Genomic DNA, 8,325 nt, shown 5'->3' with positions numbered 1-8,325 from the left:
CATGGCATCTGGTCCCACCACTTCATGGGAAATAGATGGGGGAACAGTGGAAACAGTGTCAGACTTTATTTTTCTGGGCTCCAAAATCACTACAGATGGTGACTGCAGCCATGAAATTCAAAGACACTTACTCCTTGGAAGGAAAGTTATGACCAACCTAGATAGCATATTCAAAAGCAGAGACATTACTTTGCCAACAAAGGTTCGTCTAGTCAAGGCTATGGTTTTTCCTGTGGTCATGTATGGATGTGAGAGTTGGACTGTGAAGAAGGCTGCGCGCCAAAGAATTGATGCTTTTGAACTGTGGTGTTGGAGAAGACTCTTAAGAGTCCCTTGGACTGCAAGGAGATCCAACGAGTCCATTCTAAAGGAGATCAGCCCTGGGATTTCTTTGGAAGGAATGATGCTAAAGCTGAAACTCCATTACTTTGGCCACCTCATGCGAAGTGTTGATTCATTGGAAAAGACCCTGAATCTGGGAGGGATTGGGGGCAGGAGGAAAAGGGGACGACAGAGGATGAGATGGCTGGATGGCATCACTGACTCGATGGATGTGAGTCTGAGTGAACTCCAGGAGTTGGTGATGGACAGGGAGGCCTGGCGTGCTGCGATTCATGGGGTCGAAAAGAGTCGGACACGACTGAGCGACTGATCTGATCTGATCTGATCTGAATACGCTCTATTCTGTTCAAGTTGATGTCATTTTTGGTACAATTGTCAAAAACCTTAAGCTGATAACATGAGTTGTCAATGGGTCATAACCTGCTGTTTGAAGAACAGTGCCCTGAGATTTTATTAAGGACCTAAATATTTTCAGATAAAGAATTGGCCAATAGCGTATACAAGAAACATAACTGAGTTCAAAGCTGCAAGATCTTGATGAGCCTTGCAGCTCGGCAATGTAATGATTTTATGAGCTATTCTAAGTCAGTCTACTTTGGAACCTTAGTTTGTCATCTATAAAAACAAAATAAAATTTTGTTTATCCCACTGAATATAGAATTTTGGAAACAAAAAATGATAACAGATATGGAAGCATTTTGTCAACTGTAATGTAACAAAATTTATAATTTATTTTGAATGTTTAAATAACTAGGAATAAACCAGATCACAATATTCAGTTTTTAGAGACTTGAAAGTAGTCTTACAAGAATTTTAACTTCTCAATTTTTATCATTAAAGAAGATATTCTGAAGCAACTAGAGGAAAGCAGTGGTTTCTTCAGTGAATACATGTGAGTGTAGAAGTGTGGAACAGAAGCAGGGGCCATGTTGTCATCAGAGGGGCAGTAAAATTTCCCATCTCTAGTAGTGTTAGGGCTGCCGTAACAAAGTTCTACAGACTGAGAAGCCTGAACAGCAGATTTTTTTTTTTTTTTTAGTAGTTCTGGAGCCTAGAAGTCTGAGATCAAGTGTCAGGCATGGTTGGTTTCTTCCATACTCTTTCTCACTGACTTGTAAATGGCTGTCTTCACCCTGTGTCTTCACATGGTTTTTTCTTGTGTGTGTGTGTTTCCTAATCTTCCATCTTACAAGGACATGAGTAATACTGGATTAGGACCCATCTTAATGATCTTATTTTAACTTTATTACCTCTAAAGGCCATAATTCCAAATATAGTAAAATTCTGAGTTACTGGTGGTTAAGACTTCAACATATGAACTTAGGAGAACACAACTTAGCCTGTAACACCATTTACTTTCTCCTTTGTTATTATTACTTATACTTTGTCATTTAATACCAAGGAAAACATGCTATTTATTTATGCATAATGCTTTGTGTACAACTGAATATCTCATTCATTTTTTCAAGGGTTCAAAATATAATTATTTCTGTATTAGAAAAATGGTCATATCTCATTTATAATTTATTAAATTATACTATTTAATAAAATCAATTATTTAACAAAAATCATTCTTTAATGCTTCCTCTTAACAAAAGAAAATATATTTTTAAAAAGGCACAGCAACTTGATTAGTTCCCAATCTTAAAATGGAGGCTGCTGCTGCTGCTGCTAAGTCGCTTCAGTCGTGTCCACCTCTGTGCGACCTCATAGATGGAGGCCCACCAGGCTCCCCAGTCCCTGGGATTCTCCAGGGAAGAACATTGGAGTGGGTTGCCATTTCCTTCTCCAATGCATGAAAGGGAAAAGTGAAAGTGAAGTCGCCGACCCCATGGTCTGCAGCCTACCAGGCTCCTCCGTCCATGGGATTTTCCAGGCAAGAGTACTGGAGTGGGGTGCCATTGCCTTCTCCATAAAATGGAGGCAGTAGTTATCTATTTGGAGATAGAGATTTTTTAAAGGAAATTAACATATTCAAAAAGTCAAATGAGGATCTGAGATAAAATATTAATATATTTACATATTTAGAAGTAAATGAAAGATTTTGAATGCTACTAAATTTTGTTTCAAGTTACTTAGTTCCCCAGCTAAGTAAAAACATTTGTTTTCTTTGTTGAAGCATCCTAAGACTAATAAAAATCCATTTTAATTAGCAAGAATACATTGCATTTTCAGCTACAGACACAAATGCATTCCCACAGTTTGAGACTGTATAAGGTTGTTATATTCTTATTTATAATTTGCATATTTATAGTAATACAAAACTGCTTTCCTGAGTGCTGCCGGCTTCTCTGCCGCCTCATGCCTGCCACTGGGATTCACCTGAGCTGCACATCAGCTTGTGTGGCCATCCATAAGGATGGTTGGGCTGGCGTGGTTGCAAATGACGCAGGCGACAGAGTTACTCCAGCTGTTGTTGCTTACTCAAAAAATGAAGATGTTGTTGGATTGGCAGCAAAACAAAGTAGAATAAGAAATATTTTAAACTCAGTAATGAAAATCAAGCAGATCCTTGGCAGAAGACACACAGTGGTTCCAGGTCTCAGCCTTGGAAGCATCCTACTTTTTGTGAAGAAGCTGGTCCCCTTGTTACCAAGCCAGTAAGGCCCTTTGTAGCCCTTGGTCCGGTCCCCATCCTAAGTGACCTCCCAAAGTTGGGCTTCTCTCAGCCCTGGCATCCTGCCTCTTTGCAACCTACTTACAGGTAGCTCCGCCTAACTTAATGCCACAATTATCCTTACGCTGCTCCTGTAACTTGCATTCCTCTGTGGCCTTCCAGCCAGAAATGCAGTCCTCGGACCTGGCTTCTCAGCAATTAGCTCTAGAGAGGGAAGAAGTGGCTGGCTCTTGGAGATAGACTGGAGCACCCAGAAATTCCTCACACCTTCAGGTCAGCACTCTCCTGCCCGGGAGCCTCCTCCAGCTAGCCTTTCTTCCCAGTCTGCCATGGCAACTTCCAATAGACGTGCAGGCTTCCGGTGGTACAGACAGGAGATACGCAGGCTTCTCTCCCCACTAGGCAAGGCAGAGTACATTCAGTGCCTGCAGACCATGAATCACAATGCAGATGTCTATCAGGCCGTGTCCAAGCGGATGTAGCAGGAAGACTTCTGCCGCACCATGCTTCAGTGCAGCTCCAGATTCAAAGGCAGTTCAGTTCAGTCGCTCAGTCTTGTTCGACTCTTGGTGACCCCATTAACTGCAACACGCCAGGCTTCCCTGTCCATCACCAACTCCTGGAGTTTACTCAAACTCATGTCCATTGAGTTGGTGATGCCATCCAACCATCTTATCCTCTATTGTCTTCTTCTCCTTCTGCCTTGAATCTTCCCAGCATCGGGGTCTTTTCAAATGAGTCAATTCTTCGAATCAGATGGCCAAAGTACTGGAGTTTCAGCTTCAGCATGAGTCCTTCCAGTGAATATTCAGGACTGATGTCCTTTACGATGGACTGGTTGGATCTCCTTGTAGTCCAAGGGACTCTCAAGAATCTTCTCCAACACCACAGTTCAAAAGCATCAATTCTTTGGTGCTCAGCTTTCTTTATAGTCCAACTCTCATATCCATACCTGACTACTGGGAAAACCATAGCTTTGACTAGATGGACTTTTGTTGGCAAAATAATATCTCTGCTTTTTAATATGCCGTCTAGGTTGGTCAAATATTTTCTTCGAAGGAGCAACAGTCTTTTAATTTCATGGCTGCAGTCACCATCTGCAGTGATTTTGGAGCCCCCCAAAATAAAATCTGTCACTGTTTCCATTATTTCCCCATCTATTTGACATAAAGTGATGGGACCAGATGCTGTGTTCTTAGTTTTCTGAATGTTGAGTTCTAAGCCAACTTTTTCTCGCTCCTCTTTCACTTTCATCAAGAGGCTTTTTAGTTCTTTGCTTTCTGCCATAAGGGTGAAGTCATCTGCATTTCTGAGATTATTGATATTTCTCCCAGCAATCTTGATTCCAGCTTGTGCTTCTTCCAGCCCAGCATTTCTCATGATGTACTCTGCATATAAGTTAAATAAGCAGGATGACAATATACAGCCTTGACATACTCCTTTCCCTATTTGGAACCAGTCTGTTGTTACATGTCCAGTTTTAATTGTTGCTTGACCTGCATACAGATTTCTCAAGAGGTAAGTCAGGTGGTCTGGTATTCCCATCTCTTGAAGAATTTTCCAGTTTGTTGTGATCTACACAGTCAAAGGCTCTGGCATAGTCAATAAAGTGGAAATAGATGTTTTTTCTGGAATTCTCTTGCTTTTTCAATGATCCAGTGGATGTTATAAATCTGATCCCTGGTTCCTTTGCCTTTCCTAAATCCACCTTTAACATCTAGAAGTTCACGGTTCATGTACTGTTGCAGCTTGTAATGGAGAATTTGAGCTTTACTAGCGTGTGAGATGAGTGCAATTGTGCAATAGTTTGAGCATTTTTTTAGCATTGCCATTCTTTGGGATTGGAATGAAAACTGACCTTTTCCAGTCCTGTGGCCACTGCTGAGTTTTCCAAATTTGCTGGCATATTGAATGCAGCACTTTCACAGCATCTACTATTAGGATTTGAAATATCTCAACTGGAATTCCATCATCTCCACTAGCTTTGTTCATAGTGATGCTTCCTAACGCCCACTTGTCTTTGTATTCCAGGATGTCTGGCTCTAGTCCAGTGACCACACCATCATGGTTATCTGGGTCATGATGATCTTTTTTTTATAGTTCTTCTGTGTATTCTTGCCACCTCTTCTTAATATCTTCTGCTTCTATTAGGTCCACACCATTTCTGTCCTTTATTGTGCCCATTTTTCCATGAAATATTCTCTTGGTATCACTAATTTTCTTGAAGAGATCTCTAGTCTTTCCCATTCTATTGTTTTCCTCTATTTCTTTGCATTGATCACTGAGGAAGGCTTTCTTATCTCTCCTTGCTATTCAAAGTCTTGAAGAACTTATATTTAAAGACCTATGTGGCCCACACCACAAGTATGGGTAATTCACCACACTGTCCCTTTTATGATATGTTGAATCAGCTTATCTGAAATCAGATAGTGACTGATACAGACAAGTTAATGGAGGATGCTGCTTGGGCCAAGAACAGTGACCTGAATTTAGCATCCCCTGACACCACGGGGGAGGAGGGGACTAGCATTCTGGGAGCAAAAAGGACTCAGGGAGCAGAGCATCAGCCTATTTTGAAAACAGTGAAGCAATCAGATGAGGATTGGCAGCTGAGGGTCAGTGACCAGATGCCAGAAACCAGTGACCTAGAGGACTCCTGGGATAACTCCTTGGGTGCAGGGTGCTCTCAAGGGACCCCCAGCTACAGCAACTCCCACCACCTTTACAATGGTGCAGTTGCTCCCTGTCAGAGCAGCCCCGTGACCAGACTAGCTCCGTCTGGTAAGCCCAGCTCCTGCTCCAGCTCTAGCCGAAACACTCACCAGGTAGCCTCAGCACAGCAGCTTCCAGCCTCCTCCTCCAGGGCTCCTTTTATTTCTGGTGGGAATAGGCCTTTGACCAGTGAGCCCCCTCCCAAGTGGCCCCAGTGAAGAAGGTGGTCAGTGGCCAGGACTATTGCAGCTGAGCTGACAGAAAACAGGAGGTTGACACGAGAATTTTCAAAGCAGGAGCAAGAAAAATTGGACCAGCTGATTGCCATTGGCGAGGAGGCCAGCAGTCAGCAGGACACTGCCAGTGAGCTCCGCAGGGGTGCAGTGGTCGTGGTCAGACGCTTGGCCACAGCAGTGGAAGAGGCAACTGGGGCTTTCCAGCTGGGACTTGAAAAGTTGCTTCAGAGGTCAATTTCAAACACCAAAAGTTAGGAGCTGATCATGCAAGGGTGTATTTCCTACACTGGCAGAGCCTGGGTCCAACCAACGCCTCCTGATACCCTGGCTCCTTTTCTGTGTCCTCAGACAAAACAGAGTAAATGGACAGTTAATGTGTGGAGTGGTAGGAACATGTGTGCTAGTGGCTGCTCCTAGGCGTCTCTACTAGTTGAAAGACCTTTTAGAAATACAAGGGGTGGCCCAGTAGAAGAAGGATGCAGCCAAGTGCACAGAGCTAGCTAGCCCTGGCTTTATGACTGATAGGAGATACTTTAGTTTACCTCTCTACATCAGCTTTCTCAGCTGCTAAACCTACTTACCTCACAGGTTGTTGTGAGGATCAGATGGCTGAAATAGATATGAAAGGGTTTAAAAGCACTATATGCATGTAAGTTATTAAAGCATATGACCTTGGCTGAGAGAAGGCTGGTGTGAGGCACAGTAGTTGACAAGATACAGAATGAGGGTTTTACACCGTGACCTCATTGCTTAAATTTCTACTAGTTTAACTGGACTACTTCCTGGAATTTACAATCTTCATTTCTTAAAATCTCTCTGTAGTTCATTAGGCTATTGTAGACACAACATGTATTGGTCCCTTTTTATGTTTGCTGTATCTGTGACATACCTACTAGCAACCACTTAATAGTCAAACCATCTTTCCCTCCATTTTATTTGTCCTTAGTCACTTATCTCTATGGATATAATTCAGAACTGATAGGAAGCCACAATCGTGTGTTTTGGTTCATGTTGATAATCTTTGATATCATGAGAAAATGGCTGTCTTATAAAATACTACCTATAAGTAAATTCTTTGCATTCCATGTTTAGGGGTTTTTTTATGTTCATAATTATATAACCTTAGGTTTGGTTTGTCATTTGGACATCATGGAAACAATTTGGATTATATCAGCTTTCCAAATACTTTTAGCTAAAAAAACAAACAAACAAACAAAATCCTTTCCTCCTAGTGAATATCACCACATCCATGTAACAAGATTGATCAAATGGGATTTCCACCAACCATCCTGGAAATAGTGAAAAATCATATTCCTTTACATTAAAAAGCAGTAAGTGCTAGGGAAAAGGTGTCGCAGATATTGGGGATTTTTAAAAGATTCTCAACCCAATGATAGGTTCGATTTTCTTGGAGAAAGGGAAGACCACTGAGATTAAATTAGGATCATTTAAAAAACACTGCCATCTTCTGACTATCCAGGTAGGTCTTTGTATAGAGATGTACAGAACACTTTTGCCCAGAAATCCATGGAAGGAGGTGGAGGAGGATCCATCATGCAAAACTCTGGATCCTACTCCTGTCAGGCCAATTAGTTTGGAAGCCTGTCTCCAACTCTCTATTAAGGATGAAAAAAAATCTCTAATATTAAGCTATATATATTAGAAAAAAATTGTCATTGTGGATAATGTATAATAATGAGAAAGAATTTCACTATGCCCAGATTGAAATCATTTAACAAATATTTATATATTTACCCAATTATATATTGGGTACACTATATCTTTTTTTTAATTTATTTATTTTAATTAGAGGCTAATCACTTTACAATATTGTATTGGTTTTGCCATACATCAACATGAATCCACCACGGGTGTACACATGTTCCCAATCCTGAACCCCCTCCCACTTCCCTCCCTATCCCATCCCTCTGGGATATCCCAGTGCACCAGCCCCAAGCATCCTTTATCCTGCATGGAACCTGGTCTGGCAATTCGTTTCTTATATGATATTATACATGTTTCAATGCCATTCTCCCAAATCATCCCCCCTTCCCTCTCCCAAGAGTCCAAAAGACTGTTCTATACATCTGTGTCTCTTTTGCTGTCTCGCATACAGGGTTATTGTTACCATCTTTCTAAATTCCATATATATGCATTAGTATACTGTATTGGTGTTTTTCTTTCTGGCTTACTTCACTCTGTATAATAGGCTCCAGTTTTATCCACCTCATTAGAACTGATTCAAATGTATTCTTTTTAATGGCTGAGTAAGACTCCATTGTGTATATGTACCACAGCTTTCTTTATCCATTCATCTGCTGATGGACATCTAGGTTGCTTCCATGTCCTGGCTATTATAAACAGTGCTGCGATGAACATTGGGGTACATGAGTCTCTTTCAATTCTGGTTTCCTCAGT

At 41.4% G+C, this 8,325-nt stretch overlaps 1 pseudogene; it reads left to right on the top strand.

Moving 5' to 3' along the window:
- Positions 1 to 3,216: 3,216 nt before the first annotated feature.
- LOC133254420 (myb/SANT-like DNA-binding domain-containing protein 7) lies at positions 3,217 to 6,181 on the top strand (annotated as a pseudogene).
- The last annotated feature ends 2,144 nt before the right edge of the window (positions 6,182 to 8,325 follow it).

Source organism: Bos javanicus, chromosome 9 (genome assembly GCF_032452875.1).
Source record: "Bos javanicus breed banteng chromosome 9, ARS-OSU_banteng_1.0, whole genome shotgun sequence".
NCBI lineage: Eukaryota > Metazoa > Chordata > Mammalia > Artiodactyla > Bovidae > Bos > Bos javanicus.
Note: the sequence above shows the minus strand (reverse complement) of the source record. Positions and strands in the feature narration are given on the sequence as shown.